At 40.7% G+C, this 22,144-nt stretch overlaps 1 long non-coding RNA gene across 1 annotated transcript; it reads left to right on the plus strand.

Annotated features, from left to right (window-relative positions):
- Positions 1–874: 874 nt before the first annotated feature.
- On the plus strand, positions 875–21,332 carry LOC309439459. Its single transcript, XR_014183992.1, has 6 exons — positions 875–1,207; positions 4,230–4,582; positions 13,287–13,539; positions 13,624–13,749; positions 18,980–19,144; positions 19,965–21,332. It is a non-coding gene; the product is annotated as an uncharacterized lncRNA (long non-coding RNA).
- The last annotated feature ends 812 nt before the right edge of the window (positions 21,333–22,144 follow it).

The following is a 22,144-nucleotide window of genomic DNA, read 5'->3' on the forward strand; positions in this document are numbered from 1 at the left end:
TGATAAAGCGCCTTTGTAACTCTGGCTCATGATTGCTTAAATTTGTAACTTATATTCTAATGATAAAATGGTGCCACAAAAGCTCTGATGTATTTTTTTCAGGTGTACAACCTTCTAGTTTAATGCATACATTATTAAGCATCAATCTCTTTTGAAAAATAGGGAGCTTTGGTTAAAAAGAAAAATTAGAAATTATGACAAAATTCTGTAGAATGGAAAGTATATTTTTAAAAATAATTTATAATTCTAGCAGGCAAACACTGTGTCATTGTCATGGGATTTGTAACTCTGAAAGTATCTAAGTTCACATAATACACAAGAATGTGGTCTTACCGCATTGTTCATGTGAGTAGTTCTCTAAGAAAAGAGACATATGACTTTCTTGAATGAGAAATGCTTTGTAGGAATATGGTCTAGACATTTTAACAGAGGACTCTGCTTCCCAGTTCTCCATATTGTGCAGCTGGTGTCCAATCTTAAAACATTTTACTCATGTAAGTAATATTTGCTTATTTTAATTTGTCTTTATGGAACTATGTGTGGATGGAAGAAGAGCAGAATTTGTTGGTGACACAGTCAGTTTCAGAGCATGTAAGTGGGAGATTTGGCTAGTAAGGAATTCTTAAAAATATAAGAGATCCTTTAAACCTTTTTCAGCGAACAACACAACTAGCACAGAAGAAAATGTAAAAGTTATCATTTACTGAAACTGGTGGTCAGTTCCTTATAGCCATCATCGCCCTAAACAGTAATCCTCACATGCAGAAATTGAGTCTGAAGTTTGCAAAATTGCATCACCCCTTCTATCTTTCCCAAACCTCTACTTAGAGGAAGGAAGTTTTAGCAACGCACTTTATCTCTTCAGCGGTGGAGAGAGACAGCACCCCTAATGCTACTGAATTTAGGAAAGACACTAGTTCTGCCATTTAAGGATGCAAAATTCAAGACATCAGCCTGATTACTCATTATGATAGCAAATATTTTAAAAGGTTCATGGGCCAGTTGAAGGTCTGAAGATGTTTAGCATACAGAGAATCTGACAGGCACAGTCTCCACCTCCGATTTGAATGGTACCCCAGCAGTGTAAATCAGAAAGAAGAGGCATCGCATGAAACACGTTGCACAGAAAATGCAGCTCGTTACAGTATCAGAAAGCAGTGATGTTTATATAATTAACTTTGGACAACTTCAGCTCCAAAACACAGTGGTAAGTATGAAAATGCGGAAGTGGCTTTTCTTCTTGATATTTCTTGAACAGGCTGTATTCCTTTTTTCAAAATGAATTCTCCTCTAAAATTATTTTTATTAGTTAAAGCCCAACTCGTGTACAGCTAGCTGATCACACAGGGGGGATGTCCATGGCTTTGTGCTGGTTTTTTTTGCTTATTCTGTGTTAATCACACCCCCAAATGTGCTGTTCAATGGAGAAATTACATTGTGATAGTTGTGAACCTGTCTCTAGGGTTAGTGTTCTAGGTATTACAGCGTGCGTATACAGTGCAAACATACGTATTTTTGTGGATAATATGGCATGTTTTATCCAGCCTCTCATTGTGCAGCTGCGGAGAACTTTGGTGTATCCTGTTGCTCTGCCCTGAGGCTCTGGGTTTGTGCAGCCTGTGAGAGCTGGTACCCATGGGTGGCATCTATCCCCCGATGGGGAGGGACCCTCTAGCTGGGATATCTGGTAGACAATCTTTAATAATGGCTTGAACTTATTTTATGGTCAAAATCTGAGGAAGCTTCAGGATCAAGTTTCTGCTTGTGAGTTTAGGAGCAGCCTCTTTCCATTAGCAAGTTATAAATATATAAATTCTGATCACTCCTCTTCGTATCCCAGAAAGGAAACAAAATTAAATAATTGGCATCAGACTGAACACCTGTGGCATGTAAAAGACAATTATTCAAATAACTGTATTAACTTTGTGTAATTAGGATTCTTTTTCACTCACTTTGGAAATCCGTTTAAAGCAGTACTGCAGCTTATCAACCACTTACATGGTGGTCTTCAGGTGTGCTCTCGCACACACAAAAAATTCCAATAAGAAAAACTTCATCGCCCCTCAGTTTAAGAAGGACAGGGAACTGCTGGAGAGAGTCCAGCGTAGGGCAACAAAGATGATTAAGGGAGTGGAGCATCTCCCTCATGAAGAAAGGCTGAGGGAGCTGGGTCTCTTTAGTTTGGAGAAGAGGAGACTAAGGGGGGACCTGATTAGTGTCTATAAGTATATAAAAGGTGATTGCCATGAGGATGGAGCCAGGCTCTTCTTGGTGGCAAACAATGATAGGACAAGGGGTAATGGGATCAAGCTGGAACACAAGAGGTTCCACTTAAATTTGAGAAGAAACTTCTTCTCAGTGAGGGTAACAGAACACTGGAACAGGCTGCCTAGGGGGGTTGTGAAGTCTCCTTCTCTGGAGATATTCAAAACCCACCTGGACATGTTCCTGTGTGACCTCATCTAGGTGTTCCTGCTCTGGCAGGGGGATTGGACTAAATGATCTTTTGAGGTCCCTTCCACTCCCAAACATACTGTGATACTGTGATACTGTGGCTATAGCAATGAAAATTTGAAATAACTTCACTGCAATCAATATAGATATTTATGGCTACCTAATAGGTAGCACTGTTCTGCATTTGTCCTAGTTGTTTGATTTTTTTCCTAATCCAGTTACTTTTTATTTTGTCAAACCAGAAATGTTTTCTGAGGGTCCAGGTGACCCACTGGAGACATGAACAGCTGTTCAATGTGACCTCCAAGCTGGAGTAACACCACACACCAGAGGAGGCTGAGGACAGATCAGTCCCAGGCAGCTTAGCAGCAGATAACACGTGGGTGCTGCCAGACCACATTGGATGGTCTGTGCCCTGGTGCTGGTGAAGGCCTGACACCTGCTGAGCTACAGGAGCAAGAGATGATTCCCTTCCTAGTGCTTGTGAGGCTGCACCTGGAGTACTACACCTAGATTTGGGCTCCACAGTCCATGGAGGAGGTAGCAAATTGGAGAGAGGCCACTGAGGAGCAGCCAGGGTGGTTTGGGGGCTGGAGCAGGTGATATGTGAGGAGATGCTGGGTTTGCTCAGCATCAGGAGGAGAAGGCTTTGGGGGAACCCCGCAGAGGTGGAGAGGAACATCAAGGAGATAGAGCCAGGGTCTTCCCAGAAGTGTATAGTAAAAAGTGCATGGCAAGTTGCAACAAGCAAAACTCGGACTGCATATAGAGAAAATATTCTTCATTATGGGAGTGTCTGAGAACTGGAACACACTGGCCAGAGATACTCTGGGATTTTCACCTTAGAGTTTTCTAAATTGTCACAGGAAAAGACAGTGAACTGCCAGGTCTAGCTTAAGGTAGTCCTGTTTTGAGCAGGACGACTGCAGTCCGTGACTTCCAAAAACTAGTTTCAATAATTTTTTGATCCTGTGAAACACTATGGTGCAATGTCTTCATACCAGGTACAGTTAGAACACTTTCAAAATTATAATAGAGTATGGAAACACTGATAAAAGCAAACCAGCTAGTTCATCCTCCTTTATACTGGCATGTTATTTGATTTTGTGCTGTTGTTCTGAGCAATATTCTGCAGGAAAAAAGCACTACCGTTTCTATCTCATCCCAGCACAGTAACATACGATGCAGTTTTGTGCTGAGCATGCAAGATTCGGCAGTTAGGCTATTGCAAAGCAGGCTGAACAAAATGCAGAGCTTGATACTGTGTCTGTTGGTTGTGCAGCATGTCCCATCTGTGCTTACATAGTCTAAAAACATATTATCTCCTCCCCCAAAGTACTGCCCTTGCTCTCACTGGTGTGTTACTATCAGAATGAGCAGCATTAACCAATGTTGGTAACAAAGCGGGCCCCACTCAAAACCCTGGTGACTTCGTAGCAGTTAATTAGCGGGGCTAATGACTGGTCTGTTACCATTTCCCAAAGTGCTTGTCCCCTTCAGATACGCGTTTCTTGGAAGTTACTGAGATAGTTGCTGCTGTCAGGTTCCAGGGTGAGCATCTGCAGGGTCAGGTAAAGCCTGGGCTGCCCCGCTGCCTCTTCCCATCTCTGTCTAGGTGGAGGCATCACCTTGGTGAACTCACCCCAGATTCATGCTGATCTCTGTATTGTATTTTTTTGTTTGGTTGGTTGGTTGGTTTTTGGTTTTGTTTTTCACATCATCATCATACATTCCCGTAAGACCTTTTCACCATTTTTTTTTTTTTCCTAATAAAGGCCACAACTCTATTGAAACTTGTTATTTGGTGCCACCTGCTGTCTAAATGACCAGCCTGAGGAAGGAACCGTGCTGGCAGAGGAACGGGCTCGTATTTTTGGGGTACAGCCAGAAATCATCCCCTGATCCTGAAAGCCGGAGCTACAGCTTTGCTGGGTCTTGCGAGTGGGGAAGTGCACACGAAACGAGAAATCTGAGTTTTCCTAAACGGCTTTCTGAGCTGGTGGTTCTTTTAGGGAGAGGCAGCCAACATTTACTGAAATTCCCCAAGACGGACGGCAGAGGGCATTGATGAATGCCTTAAGGCTTAAGCACCGGGATTTGCTTCCTAGCAAAAATCTGAATTTGACTGGTAGTGTAAATATACCCTTTTCCTTTACCTTTTTTGTTGTTGTTGTTGTTTTAATCATAATGAGCAGCATGTTTGTCATTAGTTCGTGCATACCTTATTTGCATATTGACGTATTTCCACAGGTGCCTCCTGTATATTAATAAAGTCAAGTCTTGCTGACAAACCAGGTTCACTCTGCCTGAGATGATGGGAAGAACACAAAAACATTAGGTGTATGGTTGAGCAAGCCTAAACTTCATGAAGAATGATGAAAAAGCTCAAAATTATTTTTCTGTCCTTACTGTTCAGTTATGGCAAAAAGAGTCAGCTGAGACATCTGTTTGATGGGAGTATTGCTTGTTTTACCAGACCCGGTGGAGTGCCCTTTTAAAGCTGTAAGACTGATCAAAAGAAAATGCTCAGCTACTCTAATACTTTATAGGCATGTTTCACTCTTGTACTGTTTAATTTCTGATAGGCAAGTTCAGGACTGGACTAATTTACTCCTGGCATGAAGCCTGGGATGTAACATGCCAAAGTGCAGTATATAATAACTACAATTGGACGGAGGAGCATAGGTCAGCACACGTTTCACACCCTTCCTTTTACTACTGGAGTCATGGGGTAAAAGCTACTCTTTTTGCCAACTTTGGTGAAGGTGTAAATGCACATGCACAGTGTAATGGCTTTAAATCTTGGATTCCTACTTGTATGCACCAGATGGATCTTGTATAAATGTTCCACTTTACAGCATGTTAGCATTTGCTAGTAGTTAGCTGGAGGTTATAACTGCCAGACTTTTCTGTGGCAGTTTCCAGGCTTTAAAAAAAAAGGCAAAAAAAGAAAACACAAACACAAACAGACCAAACAATCGCCCACACAAGAGGGAACGTCAGGATAACAGATAAAAGTAATTTTAAGAATTACATGGACTTGTATTTGTTCTTGAACCATATTTCACTTGTCCTGATTTAAACATTAGGTACATGAATTTTAGGATTTGTAAGGACAACTATCTCTGTTTATCGATGATGATTTTAAAAGTCTTATAAATGTTAGTGTATCATACACAAGATTATGCTTATCTTAAGAAATGTATATGTAGCTGTATATGTGTGTGTATTTTTCTTAAAAGCAAGTCTGGAACCTAGAGAGGCCATCAAATTAATTTATTAATAATTTATTTTGTTTATATAGGCTAGAACTATTTTTCAACATATGCACTACCATATAAGAAATGCATTTATACTCTGTATTTGCTAAGTGCCTTTGTCTTTGCTAACTAGAAAAATAATTATTGAAGATTATATCTTAAAGACATGACAATGTGCATTTTAGTAGGTTATTAATTCTTGCCTCAAGTTCAAGGGTTCTCTAAGTAACTGAGGCATATATTAATGGTCTATTAAAATATGCTTTAGAGTGCCTACTTTTCATGTCTCTCCCTTTCCTTTTCCTTCTCCTTTTCCTTTGAAATTAAACATGTAATTGCTGAAAAAAAAATCCATAGGAGGTTCCAAAAATGTGAAAAAAAAATTCACCAGTTTTATGATGCACATGTTTAAAACTTACAATATTGACTGGGGAAATTGTTAAAAGCTGTCTTCTTTCTCTTGTTTTCCTTTTATTGCCTTTTTCCCTCTGTTTTCCACAGCTCTCTTGTACCAGCAAGCACAATTTTGTCCTCATAAAAAGCACGTCAACACTTTAATTCCAACATTACCATTACAGGTTTATAAGAGGTACATGATGCTGCTCCAGTGACTTACGGGAGTATTTCATCACAATCACATAGAGGGATGGGGGGTGCCTGTGGCACTGCTGTGAGCCCCATCAAGCATGAGGGACATCTCCTCCATCCCTTGCTCTCTCCCCTGAGCGTGTCAGAAGCAGAAAGGCTTGGTATAATCCAGCTGCAACTCTGAACAGCCATTGCCTATGGAGGCACAGCGAGCAGCCTTGTTTGGGGCACCCCTGAAAGTCACTGTCTGCAGAGTTCCCCCTGCCTTGAGAGAAAACAATTTTGATAGCGCTGAAGGTGTTAGACGTCACACTCCTGGGTTTCCACACCACGGAGAACGACACTTGGTACCTGTTTTATGTGCTGTGAATAGTCCCACTGAAACCGCTTGTTTCAATTTAGGCAAGTGCTCACACACTTTGGGGAATTAGGCTGGCAAGACCAGTTTCTGTCCTCTGGGCAGCGCCACTGAAGGCAAAGGGCTCTCAAGAGGAGATATTTGTCAGTAGCGTTGTGGGGTTTTATTCCTCTACAATGGCAAGCTCAAAGTCTTTTGCTGTGGGGGAAAATTTACGGTGTTTTTTTCCTTAAGTTCCTCCTATATGTGAAGAGGAAAGCACTCATGGCTGTGACCATAGCCAAATGCCACAGTATTTATTGCCTTTTTCTGCAAGATCTTGACACTGTTCCTGGGTTTAACACTGGATACTGTCTCACATGGTATTTATGGTTGATAATGTCTCATTTTTTTAAATGTAGTGATAAATGTCTGGAAATTTAATAGTAGCACTTCCCATCATGGAAATCACATTTGCAGAAAAAAATGAATTGTTACCAATGGCTCTAATTGCCAGTTTGATTGTTAAACTTTGCCTTGGGTCAGTCTTTCACTCTGCCAGAAGATTATTAAGTACAGATTAAGGGGCAGTTGCTAGCATTAACTTTGGACTCATAAGACATCTCTGTTCACAAATACTGTGTTTTATTTGAGCGAGCTTCAGCAGCAGAGCATTTTTCTCAAAACTTTAATTAGCGACCAACTTTCAGAAAAACTGAAGGCCATAATCGGATTATTTTGTTCCCGCTGGATGCAGAGAATACAGGCTTCTGCTTGTCATTGGGTCTGTCCCCGCTCCCTTTAATAGCTGAGGTTTTGTTGAACAGCCACGGTCCAGGGGCCATGTCCTTTTGTGCTCGCGTTCCCTCGTGCCCTCCACCGGCATCTCCATACTGGAATGCTCAGTGGAACATTTTAATCGTTGGAAGTATTCGCCTCTGAGCTCACCGTGCATTTTAGTTCTACGCTCTCGGCCAGGATTAATATATACCGAGAAGAGAGCTTTAAAAGGCCTTTGGATGTGGTTTGCTAAAAGCTTATTTACCATATGAATGGTAAAAAAATGAAACGTGCTCATCTTGCTGGGCTGCGTGCAGTTTCCAGGCATATTTTACTGATAAAAAAAAATCCTTCCTGCCTGCTGAATTTATGGCTGAGATAGCCAGATTACTAGAAACACTTACGTGTTTAATCTTTTCATGTTTTGAGCAGGAAAAGGTAGGGCAACAGAGTTGCCCAAGGAAAATGCAGTGGAATTGCTTTGTATTTTGTTGAGATTGTAAATTCTGTTATGGAAAATATAACAAAGAAGGAGCTTGAACAAAACAAGTGGCTGTGTGAAATTTCAAAATTTCCGTTGGGTGAAAACAAATCCTAACTTTATGTACGTTTCCCCAGAGAGATATAATGTGAAAGCTTACAGCTGGTTTTAGTTTCTTATTCCCTGATTAGGTTTAAATTAAAGGAAGGATGTCATATTGAATTATGAATAATTACTTATTTTATGTATTTTGGTTTATACATACCTTCTATCACAATCTCACTGTGGCACTTGCAATAACATATTGAATACATGCAAGCAAATAATATTAAAAGTAAATTGGCTGCAACATAGTGGTTCTGACAGAAAAATATGTACAGCTCTCAGGTGTCCCTCCCCACACCTTCACTGGGAAGGGAAAACTCTCTTGCTCTACCTAACCTTCCCCTGCAAGATGGGTTGTTTGCTGCAAGGGGAAGAGGGACTGTGTCTTTGGGACACCTCCGTGGGACCCTCTGCTCCAGGGTGTCCTGCTGAGGGACCAGCAGCCTGCAGCATCTCTGCTGACCCAGGTCAGAGGGGACAAGCTCCCTGAGACAGTCAGTGTCACCCAGTCTGAACAATACCTGGAGTGAGCTGAGCGGCAGGGGAGGAAGAAATGCCACAGCCTGCCGTACTGTTCCTAAATGCAGGCTCTTCACTTAACGTCTGCTTTCAGCAAACATCCAGGCGATCCAGCAGCCCAGAGGTTTGAAATCCATTCTCCAGCGAGATTTATGTCTCTCTTCCAAAGGGAAGTGCTTTCTTGCTGGGGAAGATGGTATTATATGACTTGCCTAAGCAGTCACAGCTACACAGCATGACTCAAGCTGGCCATAGGTTTGGTTTCACCACAGATGAAAGGATTAGAAAAGCTCAGTTTGAACAATTGGCACACTCACAGTTTTGCAAATCACTTTGAAGTATTCCATGGGATACTTTGACTGTTATTTTTCTTGCAAATTGTCAACTCTGCGGGAGTTGCAAGACATAAAGTATTCATTAATGAAGGCCACTCAGGTAAATATATATATATATACATACATATATTTAAAATAAAGCAGGAAAAACTAATACAGTTAGTGAATTGGACAAAAAAACTGCTGATTTGAGTAACAGGGTTTACAGAGCTGTGTTGTGTAGTGCAACATACAATTTGGGGCTGGGATCAAAGGGGAAGAGCTCTTCTAGGAGCTCTGTGCCTGGTGGGTGTCTATTTTGTACAAGTGGACAGCCCGCTAGCATGGCTTCTGCAGTGTGAGTTGCAGTAACATGACCTAGAGATGCAAAGAAGCTGCTGTCTCACTGCAGCTGGAAATCGTGCTCCTCTTAGATGTGCAAAAAGCTGATCATGCCATCTACTTCTTGGTACTTTTCTACTAATCTCTCCTCTTTTTCCTTCTCTGTAAGAGGTTGTTTATACCCTACTATGTTTTCAAGTGGAGGATGAGTAGCCTGCTGCTGACCAGCAGGGCAATTTCATTAAAAATAAAGGATGATACTCTGAGAAGTGTGATTCTTGAAGCTGGCAGGCAAGGGAAAAGGAGGATGAGGATGGGGGTGTGAGAAACAGTCGTGCCACAAGTCTCCTGGCATCCTGGGGAGCAGCACCTCTCAGGTGTGCTTACCTTGGCCTCCACTGGGCTTCCCCAAATCCTCTACCCCCCTGTCACAAACACCAGCAACCTTTTCCCCTTAGAGGACAAGGGATTTGGGTCAGGTCTGCTGGAGGGGAAGTTGAGACCAACTCCAGCAACCAGCAGCAGAGGCTGGTGATGGTGATGCTGCAGCCCCCTCTGGGACATCCTGGCAGCTAAGATCTTCCTCTGTGCTTTGGGGCCTGAAGAGGAAGAGGAGGCTGTGAAGCAGGACATGGGATGAGAGAGATGCTGGCTGCCACTGGGCTTTTTGAGAGACAATGCTTTAAGGAAAGCAAAATAATAGTCGTGGCATTGTTATACAATAGAGCTGGCCATTCACTTATAATTTAGTGTGACTTTAAGAGTAATTATCCTGTCCTACCACTCCACCTAGAATAGAAAGAAGTAAAAACTCCTTGACGTGCTTAGAGACATCTAATCTGATGATCCCTCCAGTGACCATCAGCACAGCTCTCGGTTTCCGTCCCCCCAAGTAAGGAACAGTCTGAAGATGATGCCATGCTGCCAGTTTGCCAGTCACAGTGTATAACACTACTTCTAATGTTCTCCAGTCAAACCCCACTTTACTTTTGACCTGTACCACAGTACATGAAGAAATTATAAATTACCTTGCCTTGCCAATGTCTTATTCAGCAGATCTTTCCTATCTGATAGTCTGTAAAGTCTTTGGGATGTTTGTAGCCTCCTGAAACAGCTTCATAAAATAGTATTAGTAGCAGTAACAATAATAATGAAAATAACAATAATAATGCTGTTCTCTTTATCCTATGGTTTCAAAGGGGCAGTGGGCATAATTCTTGGAGAAAGGGTGACCAACAACTCACACTTTCACTCAGAATTTTCCAGATTCATCTTGCTCTGCTCTGTATGTATACCATCTGACATTGACTTGAAATACTTCTGTACCTGTTTTGTGTCTGTAACATGAAGGCAAAAGAGACATCTGCTTCTCAAAAGTACACTGTAAAATTAAATACCTTGCTGTTTTGAAGCACTTTAATGCAATATGAACAGGAGCCATAAAAGCACCTCAGACTGCGAGTCTTTTATGATACATTTTGTAAAAAAGCACCTGCAGAAGACACAACAGATATTTAATAATTTTCTTTACTCTCCTTTTTAAATCAGCTGAGAGACATAGAAACTTGTCACTTGAATACATTGATTTTTTTCACTTTTTCTTTCATTCTATGTGCATATCTTTAGTTTATTGCAGTTTATGTGTCTCCTTTCAGCTAGAACACTTCCTACTGATCTGTGGTGTTTTGCTGAGCAAATAAAATTTCCTTATACAATACCACTTTTAGTCAGTCACACCACTGATTTATTTCAGCTTTGGAAACCAACCCTTTTCAAGTTCCCAACATACATATCGTGACTGGTGTCATGTTTTGTCTGCACACAGCAAATGCAACTGGATTAAAGTCACTGGTACCAAAGCAACTCCTAATTTTTTAGACCAATGAGTAGGTCTCTGGCCTTTCTCATTCTCAGGCTTTACAGAAAGTAGGGCAATGAGCAAGAATGGTTAAAATGTACACACACACACACGCACACACACACAGAGTTAAAAAAGTCCCATCTGTTTTGGAAAGCTGGGCTTTTCTTCTGCTAGTTCATTACAAGGGATAGTGACCAAGAAGGACATTTCTCCTGCCTGTAGATCCCCGCAGTCCCTGGTCTCAAAAAGAGAACACAGAAACAAATTTTTCAGTACCAGCTACTCAATTACACCCTTGCCATCAGGTGAGGTGTTCCATGAAGTGCATTGGTGTGTTTTGGACATGTCACTGAGTGATGCATTTAATCATGAACACCTCACAGTTGTGAGGCTTGCTTTTTTCTTCCTTTTCCTTTTTCCTTTTTCCTTTATTTTATTTTATTTTATTTTATTTTATTTTATTTTATTTTATTTTATTTTATTTATTTTATTTTATTTTATTTTATTTTATTTTTTATTTTTTTCTTTTTTGTTTGCTTTTTGCTTTTTCCTTTTTGCATTTTGCTTTTTTCTGTGTTCTCTTTTCTTTTTCTTATTTTTTTCTTTCCCTTTTTTAATTTTTCCTTTCTTATCTTTTCTCTTTTTTTTTCTTTTCCTTCTTCTTTTTTACTTTTTCCTTTCTTCTGTTTTCTCTTTTTATTTTTTTTATATTTTCTCTTTTTTCTCTGTCTTCTTAATTTTTCTTTTTTTTATTCTTTTCTGTTTCCTCTATCTTCTTTCCTTTTTCTTCTTTATTTTTTCTTTTTCTATCCCTCTCTCTTCTCTTCTCTCACCCCTCTTTTGCTTTTTCCTCCCTCTCTCTCTTTTTCCTTAATAGCTGAATCTATTGACAAGTAAATCCCCTCCTTCAGTTACTTTAATATGCTTTCATACCATGTTTGCTCCACTTTATTTCTCAGCTTTGTTATTTCCACTCCCCAGTAAAATCTATCACCTTTGAGTGAGTTATTTGCTTTTCTGGACTGCAGCAAATACCACCCACTCTGTTAAGGTCAGGCTCCAGCTCCTTGACTTTGCTATTGTTCCGTCCCTTCCTTACCCACTCTGTCATTGCAGTACGACAGCTCCAGCTGGGAGGGCAGGGAAATCGCTCCCTCAAGAGCAGTTTATCATGGCAATAAATGTTATGTGTTTTACTAGGATGCCATCAAAGTTCACCACCACGCTGAAGCCAAAACAATTGTTTCTTTTATTCATCTATTATACATACTGTATTGGGTACATGTCTATATCCTGCAGAGATCAGCATCTTGAAGGTGAAAGATGTTACTTCTAGCTTCTGCTGTGTTCTGAAAATTACAGAATTTGCAGAGAGAAACTTAATAATATTTTTAATTAATTACTGCTTCTCAGTTTTCTTCCTGTTCTCCCTGCTGCCTGGATTTTAATTACTTTGCTTACATAGGCGTCTCCAAAGTCATGTCAATTAAACAGTATACGTGGCCTTTAAATTTCTTTCTGGTTGTTTTCTTCTTTTTATAGTACTGCCTGTGCACAGCCCTGTTGACTTCAAAGCATCAGAAGCTTGGGACTTTTGAGACTGCAACGGGTACCAGCAGCCAGCTGGTCTGTTGTTCATGAATTATTTAAATTTTTTTTCAGATACTAGACAGAAAAGAGAAACCTTTCTGCTTGCATTCCCTCTCTTGTCTTCCTATTAAATATTGATCTTTCTTCAGCCAAGAGAGCTCAATAAAAACTGAGAATACACTTTACAACATTAATTTCATCCAGCAAAATTGCTCGTAGCAATGTGAAAACAAGTTACTGAATGTGTGACAGGGTAATTCACTGAGCACTAAAGGAAATTGCATAAAACAAAAAGAAATTTGTTATAGTCTAAGCTCTCAGTGACATATGAGAACTCCCAGTATTCTGGTGGGAAAAATGGTCAGCAGTCTTGCATTGACATGTGTTAGGTATCTCAGTTGCCTGAAATGTAGGTTTGGATTGACTGAAACTGTCTTAGACTTCAGGTTAAATTCACAGCAACATTGTCAGTCAAGAACATGAAGGGAAAACTTGAAAAGTCAGAATATTTCATTTCAGCATTTTTCTACAGAAACTTCCCCCCCCCCCCGAACACTCTGTTTCTAAATTTGGCTCCGCTTAATGAAAGCAAGAAAAAGCAATACCCAATCACAGCGTTCATAGCATCGCCTCTTCTTCCTCCCTCTTTTCTCAGGCAGATCACCCACTGTTTGATCCGTCCTACCAGGCACTGCAGTGACTTACAGTCATCGATGCAGAGACAGTACTGTGGCTCCCTGTGCTCCTGATGACCTACTTCACCATGAAAGAGCCTCAAAGTCCACCAAGCTAAGCCAGAGCCACCATTCTCAAAATCACCTTTGAGATGGACTGGGGACCTTTGCTGTAAAGACGGATCAGAGGTTCAGTGACAGGACTCCATCTCCCTGTCTGCAGTGTCTGGCTAGGTACCCTTGAGAAAACTAAGTATTCACTGCTGGGATCTTAATTTTGGGACCGCTGTATGATTTATTTCATTTTATGTTATGCAGGAATGCCAGCTGCAGACAAAAGGGAGAAAGCTTTGCTTTGATTAATGAGTACTATGGTATATATTGAGTCTGCAAGAGGGAAAAAGGAAGATATACCACTGGTGGATGGGACTCCACTTCAAGAAGGTAAATATCCAGTGCAAAAATAGAGAATCATTAAATGAGATGACACAGCAGGAGTGTTGCTATTGGTGTCAACAGCTGTTTCTTTTTTCCTGATATGATCAGTGTTCACTTATTGATGCTCAGTTGAGTTGGATTAAAAGCTTTTGATCAAAAGGCAAAGAAGGACCTATTTTCCTGCTGTGCATTTTCCTGGTTTTTGAGTTTGTCTCTGATGGACATGGATATTTGGCCGTGGATATTATAAAAAGTTTATGTCATTGTCTCTACGGACTTTCAAGAAAGAATGCTAACTGAAGGTTAGGAAGGTTACTCAAAGCAAGTGCAAATGCCTGGGTCTGGGAGCCTATTTTTCTAACTGTGTTCTGTTAGACTGTAGTATGCCTTTCCACCACATCCGCAGTTGAGCACTGACATGTAGCTCAGTAACCAGGTCGAGGTTTTGGTTTGTTTTCTGATGGACAATTTGGTGGTCTGTAGTTAGAGCAGTAACAAGAGCTGAATGAGGCATTTCAGGTGAGATAATTTGACATTTGTGTGGCAACTGATTTGAGTGATTCCGTGGTTTCCATGGGTTTGATCAGCTTCAGTCAGCAGAGGTTTTGTCCTCCACCAGACTCCTGGTTTCAGAGCTAGAAGGAGGAGATCCAGAAAGTATGGCACACTTCCCACATGGCTACCACCCATTTGTTTCCAGGTACAAACGTTACCTCTATGTTGGGATGCACATTTATTTCAGGGCTCCTGAGAGCTAATGGAGCCGATGTACTGCCAGCCACCAGAGGGGAACAAGTTTCTCCCATGTGCTCCAATTATCCGTCATTTTATCCAAAGCTGAAATATTTTGGGACATTGTTAAGGTATTATCCCTGATTTTTATCTCTTGGCTCACCGTCAGTTCTGACTAACCAGCTGAGCAAAAAGTAGTAACATAGACCAACGCTGATGGCAAAAGAATGATTGCTTTTAAATATTGTTAAAGGTTCCCTAAGGCTTTGGGTCGCTACACAGATGGCACAGTTTTGGATGAATGAAAAAATATAAACAAAGCATGAATTTATTCATTGTAGCCAGGTTGAGACTGAAGTTGTAGAGATGGCCTGTTACCCATCTCAGCCAGCTACAAAATGAGAGATTATTTAAATTCAGCGTATCAGCAAAGCTTTGCAATAAGGTATAAATGTTTGGGGGGTAGCTCTAATGCTTTCCAAGGTTGTAAAGAACAGTTTGACTTACATTTTGGTTCAGATGGTCAGGTCCCAGAGACCAATAGCTGAACGATCTTGGGAATATGCAGGTGCTCTTCTAGTCACCTGACTTCTGTTTAATTTGGTTTAAAGTGTTGCCTCTGGTCAAGGGAGTGACTACGGCTTCCTGTGTTGAAAAGGCTTTTCACATCCCTGCCCTCTGTAACCAGAGCTGTTCAATAAAATTTTGGTCTTCCTGCCATTACCTTTTAGAGCTGTGTTACATCACAGTCAAGATAGCCCCCTATTTTGACCTCTCGAAATTAAAACCCCCAAAATTATGAAGTAAAACCTTACCAAGCCTGTAGACCCTTTGCATGGCTGTGCTGTCTGTGCTCAAACCTCTGACAATCTGATTTGAGCTTTTTTGGTTAAAATAGTGGAGTCCACATGATAGACAGAATGGCTGCATCATATCTTGGGAAAACATTTAAAAGGGTGTTTTGTTTCTGTGAACACACTTGGGATTTGATTCAATAGTGCTTGCAAGAGTTGATATAGAGGAAACTATTGCTTCCCAATAAAATTCTCCATTTTTATTGGCTCACGTACAGAGAATGGCAGCCAGCTGATAAAATACTCAGTGGAATTTTCCTTCCATCTAGATGTGTACTCTACAGCTATGAAGTGCATATTTTTTTAAGTGGGTGGATTATGATTGTTTGAAAGCATTTCAAGTTTGTCATATTACGCTTTAGGTGGGAGTTTCTACATATTTTGTGCTTTAACTGAAACTCTGGCATTTAAACCTGCTAGATGTGGCAGTAAAGAATAATCATAAAAATAATCATACAAATCTCTTACTTCTGTCAGATATTTACAGGCAAAGTAAGATGTATATTCTGCAAAAGCATTTTAAACTTCACATGCAATATGGCATCCTTATATAACGTCTGGAATGTCTAGTTAAGGAGATATATGTACACACACAGATACATATATACATAATATGGCTTTGTAAGACTGAAACTGTAAACAACATTTGCAAAATATTACTTCATCAGGGGCATGAAAATCTAGAAAACAGATCAGCCCTACTATCTTCCCTAAAATAAACACAGACTTCCTCAGAAATTTGAACTCTGCAGCATTACTTGCATTTACTAATAACAATTCCTTAACTTCCCAGAATGGAAAATATTCAATTTCCGACTCATTTAGTTACTGGAAAGTATAAAACATTTCATCACATTAAACTGAGTTTTCTTTATTCACAAGGGGGAATTTGATTCCTGAGTGTTAGGGCCAGAAGAGGACCTGGCTGATGGGTGTTTAAGTGCCTGCTCTCTGGAACACTCTGCCAGCCTCTCCGTCTTCCCAGGTTGTGCACAGAGAAAACCAGGATTCCCCCAGAAGGAAGCCCCTGCCACCAAAATTGTGCAGAGCAACCCTGCTCTGTGACAGGTAAAGGGCATTGGTTATGTTAAATCTGGTCCTCTCCGCAGGACACAGGGGAGGCCCCTCTCTGTGTGACATCCATGGGTGGTTTGAGGGACATCTCCAACAAGAAGGGTGAAGAGTCTCTTTTCCTCCCAAAACACCAAAGAGCACTCTTCTGGTAGGTAACTGAAAGCACCATTGGGGCGGTTTTCACTGCTGCATGTGAGGAATCAGAGCCTGGCAATGGGATGAGGTGTGTTTGTGGGGAACCTCCTGCAGCATCTCCTCCAGGCACTCTGGGTAGGCATGCTGGTTTCTCTCTCTGGTTAGTGGGTGAGCTGAGCTCTTCTGCAATCCTGGCAGATGCAGCTGCCAGGCAATTGTTAAAATAAAAATAAAAGCAAGGAGAGAGTTGAGCTTGATGCTGCAGGACTCAGCTGAGTAAAGGTTGCAGAACCACAGTTTTGGACTTACGCAGCAATGTATCAGCTGAACTCTGTTTTGCCTGCCATTTCCTGACCTGGTCTGCTTTCTCAGTGATATTTTGGCAAGAACTCAGCAAGAGCTGGGATCAGCTTTGTAAAGACCTGTTTATCCATGGCAAAGCAAAACAGTTCAGTGCTGTCCAGACCTGGCCTAGTAAATTGTGGAGGTGCTGATGCATTATACTTGCTTCTGGGCAAGCAGCAGCTGAGAAGGGAACATAGCAATGGCGACTGAGGTGTCTAAGTCCAATTCTTGGCCCAGGACTCTCCAACATTTATGTAATAGCAATATGCTTGGTCTACCTAACTTTCTGTCACTGGGAATTTACAAACCACCTTATCTTTCCCATCGCTACCTGGTTTGGTGTGTTGGTCACAGGATGCGTCCCCTGGAAAACAGATCAGTTCTCCTTAGTAGCTTCAAGGGGAGTGGAAAAAAACAAGGAAAGATGATGATGACCATTTTCACATCAGTTATCAGGTCAGGCGATGACTGGGTTTTCCCCGTAGCCATGGAAGAAAGAGATCCTCTGGCTGCTCCTGCAGAAGCTCTTTAGGACACCAATGTAGGAAAGCCTTAGTTATGGAAAACTGTTTCCTTTAACATGCAGCATCCTCCACACAGAAGCCCTGAGGGACACATCTCAACCCCTAGGTCTGTTAGCCCTATTTCCAGCTGGCTGGTGTGACACACCTGACTCACCCCCTGGAGTGTGTGCATATAATGCCTGGTTGCCCACACTTTGTATATATAAATCAGCTTTCACCTGAAGAACAGGAACTCCTCATCTTTGTTGTCAAATGAGTGTGAGCTGTGAAGAACCTGCAAAGCACATTATAGCACTCCCGAATGCTTGTCAACCTTCCAGAAAGGTTACGCCATTAGTTGGAAATGTCTCCTCATTCAGTTCCTGGAGTTCTCCAGGCCTAAAGTGTCCTTGTTTGAATTGTCAAACAGATCGTTGTCACCAGAGACAGCTGGCAAAGGAAATAACTCCATGGAAGAATCAAGTGATATGACATTTTTGCAAAACATTTCACAAATCTGCATTAAAGCCAGACTTTTATTTCTAATTAAATTAACATCATACCATGCTGAAACTTTTATGCGCTAGTTTAAGAGTTACAGCTAAATGATGTTATGAACTCATTATATCAATATACAGCGGCATTGACTCACACTTGTCTCCCAGTCGTCCAAATCTTATCCATTCCACACTTGGTTTACCACAAAAATGGCATGGATTACTATAAGCTTAAAACAAGAGGACACGCTTTAACATAGCTTCTGTCTTTCAAATGTGCAATGATGGTCTAGTTAACAAGAAGCAGATTCAAGCGTGCTCCAGACACACTGGCAATTAGGCGCACATTAGTCCTCCAGTCTGTGAGAGCACAGAGTGAAAAGAGATATCACTCTTCTGGAGTGTGGAGAGCACCAGTTAGAGACCTTAGGAAGTATCAAATGGAAATAGTAGCTTATGAGTAAATAAATGACAAAAATGAAATACATTCTTGTACTGACCACTACTAGGAATCGCTTCCTAATGGGAAGGCAAAGAGAAGATTAAGCCGTCTTCTCAGGTGTGTGCAGCCGAAGGACAACAGGCAATAGGCGCAGGCTGGAAAAAGGGAAATCCCAACTCCCTATAAGGAAAAAAGCTTTTTCTCACTGAGAATCATCAGAACCTGGAGCAGATTGTCCAGAGAGGTTGTGCAATCCCCATCTTTGAACATATTGAAAATTTGACCAGACAAGGTGCTGACTGCTCTAACAACCTTCTTTGAGCAGGAGGGTGCTCTAGGTGACTGCCTGAGGTCCCTTCCAACCGACGTGTTTCTCAAATTCACGTGCAAAAACTGTGTGTGTCCTGCAGCACTGGCACCATCGGAAGCTGGTTAAGACACCATTCAATGAAGAAAGGAACAAAACTAAGTTGCATTGGGTAGAGCTTTCTGGAGTATAGTTGAGAAATCTGCTGGAGAACAAAGGGAGGTGACTTGGTCAGATGGGTGTTGATTCCTGTACAAAACTGTTGTCCTGGTGAGCTTTAAAAAAAAATAATCAATGCACTAATCTAAACTAGAGGAAAACATACTTTTTAATGTATTTATTCACAGGGACAAAGAAACTATGCCAAATATGGATATGGTTGGGATTAAGATTCAGCTACAGCAAGAGAGTAACTAACTCTATTATGAAAAGATGTAGGAAAGTGGAACATGATGAGATGGCAAGAAGTTGCAAGGGAGAAGATGCACGAACAGAAGAGACTGCCATGGATGGTAACGACAGTGACACCTGTTATCTCCTTTGTACCATGTTTGTTGTAGCAGAGCGCAAGAACCAAGGGCTCACAGTCATTGAGCAATAGCGTGGTGGTTCCTGTTGATGCCGGCAACTTGGCAGGAAAGTTTAGATAGTGGAACTATGCAATGCAGTTCTTTAGAGTGATAATCAGCTAAAATACTTGCTTTCAGAGTGAGTTCTAAAAGATGATTTATGACTGCCCATATGGGGTCTACATCTCATGTTACTCTTAGTGGAGGGAGCCGTAGTCTGAGGAATCGGTGAGGTACTTTTGTAGTCTGATTGATGACTGTCTTTCATTTCTTCAGTGGATTTGAGTTAGCATCACTGACTGGCTTCAAGCAAGCCTCCTTACAACAATACTTTGGACAACAACTGAAACTCTTACAAAAATGGGCATTTAAAAATTATTATAATCCTAATAATGTAAAGAGCATTTCTTTCTTTTATTTTTCAGATTCACATTCACAAGTGTATAGAGATGTCATTTATGTCCTAGACACATTAATTTCTGATTTTTTTCCTTTAACCCTCCTAATTGGAAGAAAGTATGTTACTGCTGATTTATGAATGCTTCAGAAGTGCCAGGGATCATTTTAAATGTACACAGCTGCTCTGCAGTAGTTTAACTTGGCAGATAGTATTAAACCATTGAATTGTGTCATTTATTTGTGTATGCACACAATAAGTTCCTTGTGCAGGTTCTTCAGAAATAGTCTCAATGTCGATTCAGAAATGTGGCCTAAAAATAACCTAGCCCCATGATTTATTGTTTTGGTGCTTGTTTCCAAACAGTACATCTAAAATGAAGAATGGGATACCATGTATACCCCAGATAAGGCAACGGAATGGAAACCATCCGTAAGAGGAGCTGTAGACTGAAGTCTAAAATGGAAAAGTTCCCAGGGTGAGCGAGCAAGACACATGATGGGAATCAACCTGTGTTGCTGATATTTGGGAACGCTGCAGCTTATTTCATTGCTGGGCAAGGGAGTGCATGATGTTGTGTAATGAGAAAGAGCAGCGGTCGTGACAGCAGTATCACTGGTTGTAATGGGTATAAATCAGGGCAATTTACCTTGTCATTCCATTCAGGGCATCATAAAAGTAGCGCCTGTTGTCTGGAAAAAATCTGGACTCAGATAATAATATAATGCATTTCTCATATGTCCTATTGAATGTATGAAATCCTACAGCATCAGAAGATAAAAGACTTCAAAATCAAGTCTCTTTATTCCGAGGGGTGACATCTACAATTATATTCTACAATCAATACTATATGACTTGATTTATGTCTTAAATAATTCCATGGAAAAAAAAGCAGTATAGATTCTATTATAGCTCTAAAAAAAAAAAAAAAAACACAACACTTTTTAGGCCGTGGTAATAATCCCTTTGATCCACACCATTTAATGTATTGGAAAGCAAAAGAACTTCCCTTATTTCTCCTTTGGCTGCAAAATGGAATAAAAATAGCCTTCGGGGAATTGTAGATTCAGTTACATCCTCAACAAGAGAACCTAACAGGCAGTGTTTAAAAACTGATTGATAGGAATCATCTCTTGATGATCATAGCAGAACGTTTTGGGCTGCTGATTGCAAGCACAGACATGCTGGAAAGCAAAATTTATGCCTGTCAGGTTTTCTGCCGTGCTTTGTCTCCTCTTCTCTTCCCCTCAAACCAGATTTCAGCAGTCTGACATGGAAATCAAGAACAATGGCCAAATAAATCTGAGCTAAAGACTGATATCAGACCCATGAGATTTAAATATTTTTCTTCGGTAAACAGTACAAAAGGGAGAAATTAAAAATGAAATTGTGATTAAGTTTGCCTCAATCTTTTATAAAGTGACAGAACTTTAGAACTTCAAAGATTCAGGAGCCATAGGGACTTTAGAAGGTAGGTGTAGCATTATTTATGCATGATGGTTCATTTCTTTCTTTCATCACTGTTGCAAAATTTCCATGTGCTCTGGGCAGGCACAACATGGAGAATGAGTTGCTTTCAGGAGGTCACAGAATTTCTGTAACCTTGTTATAAAGGGCTGTGAAGCATGGATTTGCTTCTTATGCAGGATCAGTGCTGGCAAAAGCTGATGAAATTGAAATGTCAGTAGGATTTCCCATTTTTCTCCTTGCCTTCTGATGTGACAGCTTGGTGCTACCTGTGAGGGGATGGTGGAGCCATTTAGCTGCCTTAAGGCAGGAAGCATTTAGCTGCCTTAAGGAAGCTGCGTAAGGAAGCTCAGACCAAGGTGCAAAAACCAGAGCACCTTGAATCTTCTGCTTTAAATAAACTGGGCCAGTAGGCTACCACTTGGAGACTTAAGGTAGAAAGTGGCATTATCAATAGTATGAGTGAAGAACTTTTTGGGCAGTATTGCCTTCTTTTCTTACACAACCTCAGCCTTCAACGCAGAAAAATAAGAAGGCCCAGGAGGTACTAACACTGGGTACATGTGGAATGCACTATGGAAACTGGGTTACATATTTATGAGGTGGTGAGCAGCATGTTGAAGAGATAACTTGGGACATCTAATTTAACCTCCACTTTTATATGGGACTTCTTGGTCCCATTCATCATTCTCACTACCGTGGTACAAATCACAAATTCGGTCTATGCTGTTTTTCTAACTTCTACTTCTTCATTGCAGTAACAGTTTTGGGGTTTTTTTTGAGACATATGTTGTGCTCTGGAGACTAGAAGAGGCTTTTGCTTAGGTCACTAGGGAGGGAAATAAATATTTATGAATTTAATAGAAGTTATAACAATTGCCTTGGTAGACTGACCTTCTTTTGTTAAATCGTGTACTTTTTAGTTGGACAATCACAGCACAACACATTTTTTTTCAACACTATTTTTTTTAATGAATATGATTTTATGTTGACATTGTCCTGAATTATTTCATTTATTATTAAAGTACAGAGGGAATAGTTGGAAGTGTCCTCTGTGCAACACTTCCCTGCTACACAGG

The sequence above is a fragment of the Streptopelia decaocto genome (assembly GCF_964273445.1).
Source record: "Streptopelia decaocto genome assembly, chromosome: 4".
NCBI classification, from domain to species: Eukaryota; Metazoa; Chordata; class Aves; order Columbiformes; family Columbidae; genus Streptopelia; species Streptopelia decaocto.